Genomic DNA, 17064 nt, shown 5'->3' on the forward strand with positions numbered 1-17064 from the left:
CACATGCACTTGACATGATACACATGCACCTGACATGATACACATGCACTTGACATGATACACACCCACCAGCATGATACACACGCACCTGACATGATACACACGCACCTGACATGATACACACGCACCAGCATGATACAAACGCACCTGACATGATACACACGCACCTGACATGATATACACGCACCAGAATGATACACACGCACCTGACATGATACACACGGACCTGAAATGATACACGCGCACCAGCATGATACACACGCACCTGACATGATACACACGCACCTGACATGATATACACGCACCAGCATGATACCCATGCACCTGACATGATACACATGCACTTGACATGATACACATGCACCTGGCATGATACACATGCATTTGACATGATACACATGCAACAGCATGGTACACATGCACCTGACATGATACACATGCACTTGACATGATACACACGCACCTGACATGATACACATGCACCTGACATGATACACATGCACCTGACATGATACACACGCACCTGACATGATACACACGCACCTGACATGATACACACACACCTGACATGATACACACGCACCTGACATGATATACACGCACCAGCATGATACACATGTACCAGCAAGATACACATGCACTTGACATGATACACATGCACCTGACATGATACACATGCACTTGACATGATACACATGCAGCAGCATGATACACATGCAGCAGCATGATACACATGCAGCAGCATGATACACATGCACCTGACATGATACACATGAACTTGACATGATACACATGCACCTGACATGATACACATGCACTTGACATGATACATATGCACCAGCATGATACACATGCACCTGACATGATACACACGCACCTGACATGATACACACGCACCAGCATGATACACACGCACCTGACATGATACACACGCACCTGACATGATATACACGCACCAGCATGATACACATGCACCTGACATGATACACATGCACTTGACATGATACACATGCACCTGACATGATACACATGCACTTGACATTATACACATGCAGCAGCATGATACACATGCACCTGACATGATACACACGCACCTGACATGATACACACGCACCTGACATGATACACACGCACCTGACATGATACACACGCACCTGACATGATATACACGCACAAGCATGATACACATGTAACAGCAAGATACACATGCACTTGACATGATACACACGCACCTGACATGATACACACGCACCAGCATGATACACACGCACCTGACATGATACACACGCACCTGACATGATATACACGCACCAGCATGATACACATGCACCTGACATGATACACATGCACTTGACATGATACACATGCACCTGACATGATACACATACACCGGCATTATAAACATGCACCGGCATGATACACATGCACCTGACATGATACACATGCGCCTGACATGATACACATGCACCCGACATGATACACATGCACCTGACATGATACACATGCACCTGACATGATACATATGCACCAGCATGATAAGCACCTGACATGATACACACGCACCTGACTTGATATACACGCACCAGCATGATACACATGCACCTGACATGATACACACGCACCTGACTTGATATACACACACCAGCATGATACACATGCACCTGACATGATACACACGCACCTGACATGATACACATGCACCACCATGATACACATGCACCTGACATGATACACATGCGCCTGACATGATACACATGCACCTGACATGATACATATGCACCTGACATGATACACACGCACCTGACTTGATATACACACACCAGCATGATACACACGCACCTGACATGATACACACGCAGCTAAAATGATACACATGCACCAGCATGATACACATGCACCTGACATGATACACATGCGCCTGACAAGATACACACGCACCTGACATGATACACATGCACTTGACATGATACACATGCAGTAGCATGATACACATGCACCTGACATGATATACATGCACTTGACATGATACACATGCACCTGACATGATACACATGCACTTGACATGATACATATGCACCAGAATGATACACATGCACCTGACATGATACACACGCACCTGACATGATACACACGCACCAGCATGATACACACGCACCTGACATGATACACACGCACCTGACATGATATACACGCACCAGCATGATACACATGTACCAGCAAGATACACATGCACTTGACATGATACACATGCACCTGACATGATACACATGCACTTGACATGATACACATGCAGCAGCATGATACACATGCACCTGACATGATACACATGCACTTGACATGATACACATGCACCTGACATGATACACATGCACCTGACATGATACACACGCACCTGTCATGATACACATGCACCAGCATGATACACACGCACCTGACATGATACACACGCACCTGACATGATACACACGCACCAGCATGATACACATGCACCTGACATGATACACATGCACTTGACATGATACACATGCACCAGCATGATACACATGCACTTGACATGATACATATGCACCAGCATGATACACATACACCGGCATTATACACATGCACCGGCATGATACACATGCACCTGACATGATACACATGCGCCTGACATGATACACATGCACCTGACATGGTACACATGCACTTGACATGATACACATGCACCCGACATGGTACACATGCACCTGACATGATACACATGCACCTGACATGATACATATGCACCAGCATGATACGCACCTGACATGATACAGACGCACCTGACTTGATATACACGCACCAGCATGATACACATGCACCTGACATGATACACACGCACCTGACTTGATATACACACACCAGCATGATACACATGCACCTGAGATGATACACACGCACCTGACATGATACACATGCACCAGCATGATACACATGCACCTGACATGATACACATGCGCCTGACATGATACACACGCACCTGACATGATACACATGCACCTGACATGATACACACGCACCTGACTTGATATACACACACCAGCATGATACACATGCACCTGACATGATACACACGCACCTGACATGATACACATGCACCAGCATGATACACATGCACCTGACATGATACACATGCGCCTGACATGATACACATGCACCTGACATGATACACATGCACTTGACATGATACACATGCACCCGACATGATACACATGCACCTGACATGATACACATGCACCTGACATGATACATATGCACCAGCATGATACGCACCTGACATGATACACACGCACCTGACATGATACACACGCACCAGCATGATACACATGCACCTGACATGATACACACGCACCTGACATGATACACACGCACCAGCATGATACACACACACCTGACATGATACACATGCACCTGACATGATACACATGCACCTGACATGATACACATGCACTTGACATGATACACATGCACCTGACATGATACACATGCACTTGACATGATACAGATGCAGCAGCATGATACACATTCACCTGACATGATACACATGCACTTGACATGATACACATGCACCTGACATGATACACATGCACTTGACATGATACACATGCAGCAGCATGATACACATGTACCTGACATGATCCACACGCACCTGCCATGATACACACACACCTGACATGATACACACGCACCTGACATGATACACACGCACCTGACATGATATACACGCACCAGCATGATATACACGCACCAGCATGATACACATGTACCAGCAAGATACACATGCACTTGACATGATACACATGCACCTGACATGATACACACGCACCTGACATGATATACACGCACCAGCATGATATACACGCACCAGCATGATACACATGTACCAGCAAGATACACATGCACTTGACATGATACACATGCACCTGACATGATACACATGAACTTGACATGATACACATGCACCTGACATGATACACATGCACTTGACATGATACATATGCACCAGGATGATACACATGCACCTGACATGATACACATGCACCTGACATGATACACATGCACTTGACATTATACACATGCAGCAGCATGATACACATGCACCTGACATGATACACACGCACCTGACATGATACAAACGCACCTGACATGATACACACGCACCTGACATGATACACATGCACCTGACATGATATACACGTACCAGCATGATACACATGTACCAGCAAGATACACATGCACTTGACATGATACACATGCACCTGACATGATACACATGCACTTGACATGATACACATGCAGCAGCATGATACACATGCAGCAGCATGATACACATGCACCTGACATGATACACATGCACTTGACATGATACACATGCACCTGACATGATACACATACAAAGGCATTATAAACATGCACCGGCATGATACACATGCACCTCACATGATACACATGCGCCTGACATGATACACATGCACCTGACATGATACACATGCACTTGACATGATACACATGCACCCGACATGATACACATGTACCTGACATGATACACATGCACCTGACATGATACATATGCACCAGCATGATAAGCACCTGACATGATACACACGCACCTGACTTGATATACACGCACCAGCATGATACACATGCACCTGACATGATACACACGCACCTGACTTGATATACACACACCAGCATGATACACATGCACCTGACATGATACACACGCACCTGACATGATACACATGCACCAGCATGATACACATGCACCTGACATGATACACATGCGCCTAACATGATACACATGCACCTGACATGATACATATGCACCTGACATGATACACACGCACCTGACTTGATATACACACACCAGCATGATACACACGCACCTGACATGATACACACGCACCTGACATGATACACATGCACCAGCAAGATACACATGCACCTGACATGATACACATGCGCCTGACATGATACACATGCACCTGACATGATACACATGCACTTGACATTATACACATGCAGCAGCATGATACACATGCACCTGACATGATACACATGCACTTGACATGATACACATGCACCTGACATGATACACATGCACTTGACATGATACATATGCACCAGCATGGTACACATGCACCTGACATGATACACACGCACCTGACATGATACACACGCACCAGCATGATACACACGCACCTGACATGATACACATGCACCTGACATGATATACACGCACCAGCATGATACACATGTACCAGCAAGATACACATGCACTTGACATGATACACATGCACCTGACATGATACACATGCACTTGACATGATACACATGCAGCAGCATGATACACATGCACCTGACATGATACACATGCACTTGACATGATACACATGCACCTGACATGATACACATGCACTTGACATGATACATATGCACCAGCATGATACACATGCACCTGACATGATACACACGCACCTGTCATGATACACATGCACCTGACATGATACACATGCACCTGACATGATACACACGCACCTGACTTGATATACACACACCAGCATGATACACATGCACCTGACATGATACACACGCACCTGACATGATACACATGCACCAGCATGATACACATGCACCTGACATGATACACATGCGCCTGACATGATACACATGCACCTGACATGATACACATGCACTTGACATGATACACATGCACCCGACATGATACACATGCACCTGACATGATACACATGCACCTGACATGATACATATGCACCAGCATGATACACATGCACCTGACATGATACACACGCACCTGACATGATACACACGCACCAGCATGATACACATGCACCTGACATGATACACACTCACCTGACATGATACACACGCACCAGCATGATACACACACACCTGACATGATACACATGCACCTGACATGATAAACACGCAGCAGCATGATACACATGCACCTGACATGATACACATGCACTTGACATGATACACATGCACCTGACATGATACACATGCACTTGACATGATACAGATGCAGCAGCATGATACACATGCACCTGACATGATACACATGCACTTGACATGATACACATGCACCTGACATGATACACATGCACTTGACATGATACAGATGCAGCAGCATGATACACATGCACCTGACATGATCCACACACACCTGCCATGATACACACACACCTGACATGATACACACGCACCTGACATGATACACACGCACCTGACATGATATACACGCACCAGCATGATACACATGTACCAGCAAGATACACATGCACTTGACATGATACACATGCACCTGACATGATACACATGCACTTGACATGATACACATGCAGCAGCATGATACACATGCAGCAGCATGATACACATGCAGCAGCATGATACACATGCACCTGACATGATACACATGCACTTGACATGATACATATGCACCAGCATGATACACATGCAACTGACATGATACACACGCACCTGACATGATACACATGCACCTGACATGATACACATGCACCTGACATGATAAACACGCACCAGCATGATACACATGCACCTGACATGATACACATGCACTTGACATGATACAGATGCAGCAGCATGATACACATGCACCTGACATGATACACATGCACCTGACATGATACACATGCACTTGACATGATACAGATGCAGCAGCATAATACACACGCACCTGACATGATCCACACGCACCTGACATGATCCACACGCACCTGACATGATACACACGCACCTGACATGATATACATGCACCAGCATGATACACATGTACCAGCAAGATACACATGCACTTGACATGATACACATGCACCTGACATGATACACATGCACTTGACATGATACACATGCAGCAGCATGATACACATGCAGCAGCATGATACACATGCAGCAGCATGATACACATGCACCTGACATGATACACATGCACTTGACATGATACACATGCACCTGACATGATACACATGCACTTGACATGATACACACCCACCAGCATGATACACATGCACCTGAGATGATACACACGCACCTGACATGATACACACGCACCAGCATGATACAAACGCACCTGACATGATACACACGCACCTGACATGATACACACGCACCTGACATGATATACACGCACCAGCATAATACCCATGCACCTGACATGATACACATGCACTTGACATGATACACGTGTACCAGCATGATACACATGCACCTGACATGATACACATGCGCCTGACATGATACACATGCACCTGACATGATACACATGCACCGGCATGATACACATGCACTTGACATGATACACATGCGCCTGACATGATACACATGCACCTGACATGGAACACATGCACTTGACATGATACACATGCACCCGACATGATACACATGCACCTGACATGATACACATGCACCTGACATGATACATATGCACCAGCATGATACGCACCTGACATGATACACACGCACCTGACTTGATATACACGCACCAGCATGATACACATGCACCTGACATGATACACACGCACCTGACTTGATATACACACACCAGCATGATACACATGCACCTGACATGATACACTCGCACCTGACATGATACACATGCACCAGCATGATACACATGCACCTGACATGATACACATGTGCCTGACATGATACACATGCACCTGACATGATACACATGCACCTGACATGATACACACGCACCTGACTTGATATACACACACCAGCATGATACACATGCACCTGACATGATACACACACACCTGACATGATACACATGCACCAGCATGATACACATGCACCTGACATGATACACATGCGCCTGACATGATACACATGCACCTGACATGATACACATGCACTTGACATGATACACATGCACCCGACATGATACACATGCACCTGACATGATACACATGCACCTGACATGATACATATGCACCAGCATGATACGCACCTGACATGATACACACGCACCTGACATGATACACACGCACCAGCATGATACACATGCACCTGACATGATACACATGCACCTGACACGATACACACGCACCAGCATGATACACACACACCTGACATGATACACATGCACCTGACATGATAAACACGCACCAGCATGATACACAGGCACCTGACATGATACACATGCACTTGACATGATACACATGCACCTGACATGATACATATGCACCTGACATGATACACACGCACCTGACTTGATATACACACACCAGCATGATACACACGCACCTGACATGATACACACGCACCTGACATGATACACATGCACCAGCATGATACACATGCACCTGACATGATACACATGCGCCTGACATGATACACATGCACCTGACATGATACACATGCACTTGACATTATACACATGCAGCAGCATGATACACATGCACCTGACATGATACACATGCACTTGACATGATACACATGCACCTGACATGATACACATGCACTTGACATGATACATATGCACCAGCATGATACACATGCACCTGACATGATACACACGCACCTGACATGATACACAAGCACCAGCATGATACACACGCACCTGACATGATACACACGCACCTGACATGATATACACGCACCAGCATGATACACATGTACCAGCAAGATACACATGCACTTGACATGATACACATGCACCTGACATGATACACATGCACTTGACATGATACAGATGCAGCAGCATGATACACATGCACCTGACATGATACACATGCACTTGACATGATACCCATGCACCTGACATGATACACATGCACTTGACATGATACAGATGCAGCAGCATGATACACATGCACCTGACATGATCCACACACACCTGCCATGATACACACACACCTGACATGATACACACGCACCTGACATGATACACACGCACCTGACATGATATACACGCACCAGCATGATACACATGTACCAGCAAGATACACATGCACTTGACATGATACACATGCACCTGACATGATACACATGCACTTGACATGATACACATGCAGCAGCATGATACACATGCAGCAGCATGATACACATGCAGCAGCATGATACACATGCACCTGACATGATACACATGCACTTGACATGATACATATGCACCAGCATGATACACATGCAACTGACATGATACACACGCACCTGACATGATACACACGCACCAGCAAGATACACATGCACCTGACATGATACACACGCACCAGCATGATACACATGCACCTGACATGATACACATGCACCTGACATGATAAACACGCACCAGCATGATACACATGCACCTGACATGATACACATGCACTTGACATGATACACATGCACCTGACATGATACACATGCACTTGACATGATACAGATGCAGCAGCATGATACACATGCACCTGACATGATACACATGCACCTGACATGATACACATGCACCTGACATGATACACATGCACTTGACATGATACAGATGCAGCAGCATAATACACACGCACCTGACATGATCCACACGCACCTGACATGATCCACACGCACCTGACATGATACACACGCACCTGACATGATATACACGCACCAGCATGATACACATGTACCAGCAAGATACACATGCACTTGACATGATACACATGCACCTGACATGATACACATGCACTTGACATGATACACATGCAGCAGCATGATACACATGCAGCAGCATGATACACATGCAGCAGCATGATACACATGCACCTGACATGATACACATGCACTTGACATGATACACATGCACCTGACATGATACACATGCACTTGACATGATACACACCCACCAGCATGATACACATGCACCTGAGATGATACACACGCACCTGACATGATACACACGCACCAGCATGATACAAACGCACCTGACATGATACACACGCACCTGACATGATACACACGCACCTGACATGATATACACGCACCAGCATAATACCCATGCACCTGACATGATACACATGCACTTGACATGATACACGTGTACCAGCATGATACACATGCACCTGACATGATACACATGCGCCTGACATGATACACATGCACCTGACATGATACACATGCACCGGCATGATACACATGCACCTGACATGATACACATGCGCCTGACATGATACACATGCACCTGACATGGAACACATGCACTTGACATGATACACATGCACCCGACATGATACACATGCACCTGACATGATACACATGCACCTGACATGATACATATGCACCAGCATGATACGCACCTGACATGATACACACGCACCTGACTTGATATACACGCACCAGCATGATACACATGCACCTGACATGATACACACGCACCTGACTTGATATACACACACCAGCATGATACACATGCACCTGACATGATACACACGCACCTGACATGATACACATGCACCAGCATGATACACATGCACCTGACATGATACACATGTGCCTGACATGATACACATGCACCTGACATGATACACATGCACCTGACATGATACACACGCACCTGACTTGATATACACACACCAGCATGATACACATGCACCTGACATGATACACACAAACCTGACATGATACACATGCACCAGCATGATACACATGCACCTGACATGATACACATGCGCCTGACATGATACACATGCACCTGACATGATACACATGCACTTGACATGATACACATGCACCCGACATGATACACATGCACCTGACATGATACACATGCACCTGACATGATACATATGCACCAGCATGATACGCACCTGACATGATACACACGCACCTGACATGATACACACGCACCAGCATGATACACATGCACCTGACATGATACACATGCACCTGACACGATACACACGCACCAGCATGATACACACACACCTGACATGATACACATGCACCTGACATGATAAACACGCACCAGCATGATACACATGCACCTGACATGATACACATGCACTTGACATGATACACATGCACCTGACATGATACATATGCACATGACATGATACACACGCACCTGACTTGATATACACACACCAGCATGATACACACGCACCTGACATGATACACACACACCTGACATGATACACATGCACCAGCATGATACACATGCACCTGACATGATACACATGCGCCTGACATGATACACATGCACCTGACATGATACACATGCACTTGACATTATACACATGCAGCAGCATGATACACATGCACCTGACATGATACACATGCACTTGACATGATACACATGCACCTGACATGATACACATGCACTTGACATGATACATATGCACCAGCATGATACACATGCACCTGACATGATACACACGCACCTGACATGATACACAAGCACCAGCATGATACACACGCACCTGACATGATACACACGCACCTGACATGATATACACGCACCAGCATGATACACATGTACCAGCAAGATACACATGCACTTGACATGATACACATGCACCTGACATGATACACATGCACTTGACATGATACACATGCAGCAGCATGATACACATGCACCTGACATGATACACATGCACTTGACATGATACACATGCACCTGACATGATACACATGCACTTGACATGATACATATGCACCAGCATGATACACATGCACCTGACATGATACACACGCACCTGTCATGATACACATGCACCTGACATGATACACATGCACCTGACATGATACACACGCACCTGACTTGATATACACACAACCAGCATGATATACATGCACCTGACATGATACACACGCACCTGACATGATACACATGCACCAGCATGATACACATGCACCTGACATGATACACATGCACCAGCATGATACACACACACCTGACATGATACACATGCACCTGACATGATAAACACGCACCAGCATGATACACATGCACCTGACATGATACACATGCACTTGACATGATACACATGCACCTGACATGATACACATGCACTTGACATGATACAGATGCAGCAGCATGATACACATGCACCTGACATGATACACATGCACTTGACATGATACACATGCACCTGACATGATACACATGCACTTGACATGATACAGATGCAGCAGCATGATACACATGCACCTGACATGATCCACACGCACCTGCCATGATACACACACACCTGACATGATACACACGCACCTGACATGATACACACGCACCTGACATGATATACACGCACCAGCATGATACACATGTACCAGCAAGATACACATGCACTTGACATGATACACATGCACCTGACATGATACACATGCACTTGACATGATACACATGCAGCAGCATGATACACATGCAGCAGCATGATACACATGCAGCAGCATGATACACATGCACCTGACATGATACACATGCACTTGACATGATACATATGCACCAGCATGATACACATGCAACTGACATGATACACACGCATCTGACATGATACACACTCACCAGCATGATACACATGCACCTGACATGATACACACGCACCAGCATGATACACATGCACCTGACATGATACACATGCACCAGACATGATAAACACGCACCAGCATGGTACACATGCACCTGACATGATACACATGCACTTGACATGATACACATGCACCTGACATGATACACATGCACTTGACATGATACAGATGCAGCAGCATGATACACATGCACCTGACATGATACACATGCACCTGACATGATACACATGCACCTGACATGATACACATGCACTTGACATGATACAGATGCAGCAGCATGATACACACGCACCTGACATGATCCACACGCACCTGACATGATACACACGCACCTGACATGATACACACGCACCTGACATGATACACACGCACCTGACATGATATACACGCACCAGCATGATACACATGTACCAGCAAGATACACATGCACTTGACATGATACACATGCACCTGACATGATACACATGCACTTGACATGATACACATGCAGCAGCATGATACACATGCAGCAGCATGATACACATGCAGCAGCATGATACACATGCACCTGACATGATACACATGCACTTGACATGATACACATGCACCTGACATGATACACATGCACTTGACATGATACACACCCACCAGCATGATACACATGCACCTGACATGATACACACGCACCTGACATGATACACACGCACCAGCATGATACAAACGCACCTGACATGATACACACGCACCTGACATGATATACACGCACCAGCATGATACACACGCACCTGACATGATACACACGCACCTGACATGATACACACGCACCAGTATGATACACACGCACCTGACATGATACACACGCACCTGACATGATATACACGCACCAGCATGATACCCATGCACCTGACATGATACACATGCACTTGACATGATACACGTGTACCAGCATGATACACATGCACCTGACATGATACACATGCGCCTGACATGATACACATGCACCTGACATGATACACATGCACCGGCATGATACACATGCAACTGACATGATACACATGCGCCTGACATGATACACATGCACCTGACATGGAACACATGCACTTGACATGATACACATGCACCCGACATGATACACATGCACCTGACATGATACACATGCACCTGACATGATACATATGCACCAGCATGATACGCACCTGACATGATACACACGCACCTGACTTGATATACACGCACCAGCATGATACACATGCACCTGACATGATACACACGCACCTGACTTGATATACACACACCAGCATGATACACATGCACCTGACATGATACACATGTGCCTGACATGATACACATGCACCTGACATGATACACACGCACCTGACTTGATATACACACACCAGCATGATACACATGCACCTGACATGATACACATGTGCCTGACATGATACACATGCACTTGACATGATACAGATGCAGCAGCATGATACACACGCACCTGACATGATCCACACGCACCTGACATGATACACACGCACCTGACATGATACACACGCACCTGACATGATACACACGCACCTGACATGATATACACGCACCAGCATGATACACATGTACCAGCAAGATACACATGCACTTGACATGATACACATGCACCTGACATGATACACATGCACTTGACATGATACACATGCAGCAGCATGATACACATGCAGCAGCATGATACACATGCACCTGACATGATACACATGCACTTGACATGATACACATGCACCTGACATGATACACATGCACTTGACATGATACACACCCACCAGCATGATACACATGCACCTGAGATGATACACACGCACCTGACATGATACACCCGCACCAGCATGATACAAACGCACCTGACATGATACACACGCACCTGACATGATATACACGCACCAGCATGATACACACGCACCTGACATGATACACACGCACCTGACATGATACACACGCACCAGTATGATACACACGCACCTGACATGATACACACGCACCTGACATGATATACACGCACCAGCATGATACCCATGCACCTGACATGATACACATGCACTTGACATGATACACGTGTACCAGCATGATACACATTCACCTGACATGATACACATGCGCCTGACATGATACACATGCACCTGACATGATACACATGCGCCTGACATGATACACATGCACCTGACATGATACACATGCACTTGACATTATACACATGCAGCAGCATGATACACATGCACCTGACATGATACACATGCACTTGACATGATACACATGCACCTGACATGATACACATGCACTTGACATGATACATATGCACCAGCATGATACACATGCACCTGACATGATACACACGCACCTGACATGATACACAAGCACCAGCATGATACACACGCACCTGACATGATACACACGCACCTGACATGATATACACGCACCAGCATGATACACATGTACCAGCAAGATACACATGCACTTGACATGATACACATGCACCTGACATGATACACATGCACTTGACATGATACAGATGCAGCAGCATGATACACATGCACCTGACATGATACACATGCACTTGACATGATACCCATGCACCTGACATGATACACATGCACTTGACATGATACAGATGCAGCAGCATGATACACATGCACCTGACATGATCCACACACACCTGCCATGATACACACACACCTGACATGATACACACGCACCTGACATGATACACACGCACCTGACATGATATACACGCACCAGCATGATACACATGTACCAGCAAGATACACATGCACTTGACATGATACACATGCACCTGACATGATACACATGCACTTGACATGATACACATGCAGCAGCATGATACACATGCAGCAGCATGATACACATGCAGCAGCATGATACACATGCACCTGACATGATACACATGCACTTGACATGATACATATGCACCAGCATGATACACATGCAACTGACATGATACACACGCACCTGACATGATACACACGCACCAGCAAGATACACATGCACCTGACATGATACACACGCACCAGCATGATACACATGCACCTGACATGATACACATGTGCCTGACATGATACACATGCACCTGACATGATACACACGCACCTGACTTGATATACACACACCAGCATGATACACATGCACCTGACATGATACACATGTGCCTGACATGATACACATGCACTTGACATGATACAGATGCAGCAGCATGATACACACGCACCTGACATGATCCACACGCACCTGACATGATACACACGCACCTGACATGATACACACGCACCTGACATGATACACACGCACCTGACATGATATACACGCACCAGCATGATACACATGTACCAGCAAGATACACATGCACTTGACATGATACACATGCACCTGACATGATACACATGCACTTGACATGATACACATGCAGCAGCATGATACACATGCAGCAGCATGATACACATGCACCTGACATGATACACATGCACTTGACATGATACACATGCACCTGACATGATACACATGCACTTGACATGATACACACCCACCAGCATGATACACATGCACCTGAGATGATACACACGCACCTGACATGATACACCCGCACCAGCATGATACAAACGCACCTGACATGATACACACGCACCTGACATGATATACACGCACCAGCATGATACACACGCACCTGACATGATACACACGCACCTGACATGATACACACGCACCAGTATGATACACACGCACCTGACATGATACACACGCACCTGACATGATATACACGCACCAGCATGATACCCATGCACCTGACATGATACACATGCACTTGACATGATACACGTGTACCAGCATGATACACATTCACCTGACATGATACACATGCGCCTGACATGATACACATGCACCTGACATGATACACATGCGCCTGACATGATACACATGCACCTGACATGATACACATGCACTTGACATTATACACATGCAGCAGCATGATACACATGCACCTGACATGATACACATGCACTTGACATGATACACATGCACCTGACATGATACACATGCACTTGACATGATACATATGCACCAGCATGATACACATGCACCTGACATGATACACACGCACCTGACATGATACACAAGCACCAGCATGATACACACGCACCTGACATGATACACACGCACCTGACATGATATACACGCACCAGCATGATACACATGTACCAGCAAGATACACATGCACTTGACATGATACACATGCACCTGACATGATACACATGCACTTGACATGATACAGATGCAGCAGCATGATACACATGCACCTGACATGATACACATGCACTTGACATGATACCCATGCACCTGACATGATACACATGCACTTGACATGATACAGATGCAGCAGCATGATACACATGCACCTGACATGATCCACACACACCTGCCATGATACACACACACCTGACATGATACACACGCACCTGACATGATACACACGCACCTGACATGATA

This window comes from Microtus oregoni, unplaced genomic scaffold (assembly GCF_018167655.1).
Source record: "Microtus oregoni isolate MIOR12 unplaced genomic scaffold, Mior012 000163F_ref0000286, whole genome shotgun sequence".
Lineage (NCBI taxonomy): Eukaryota > Metazoa > Chordata > Mammalia > Rodentia > Cricetidae > Microtus > Microtus oregoni.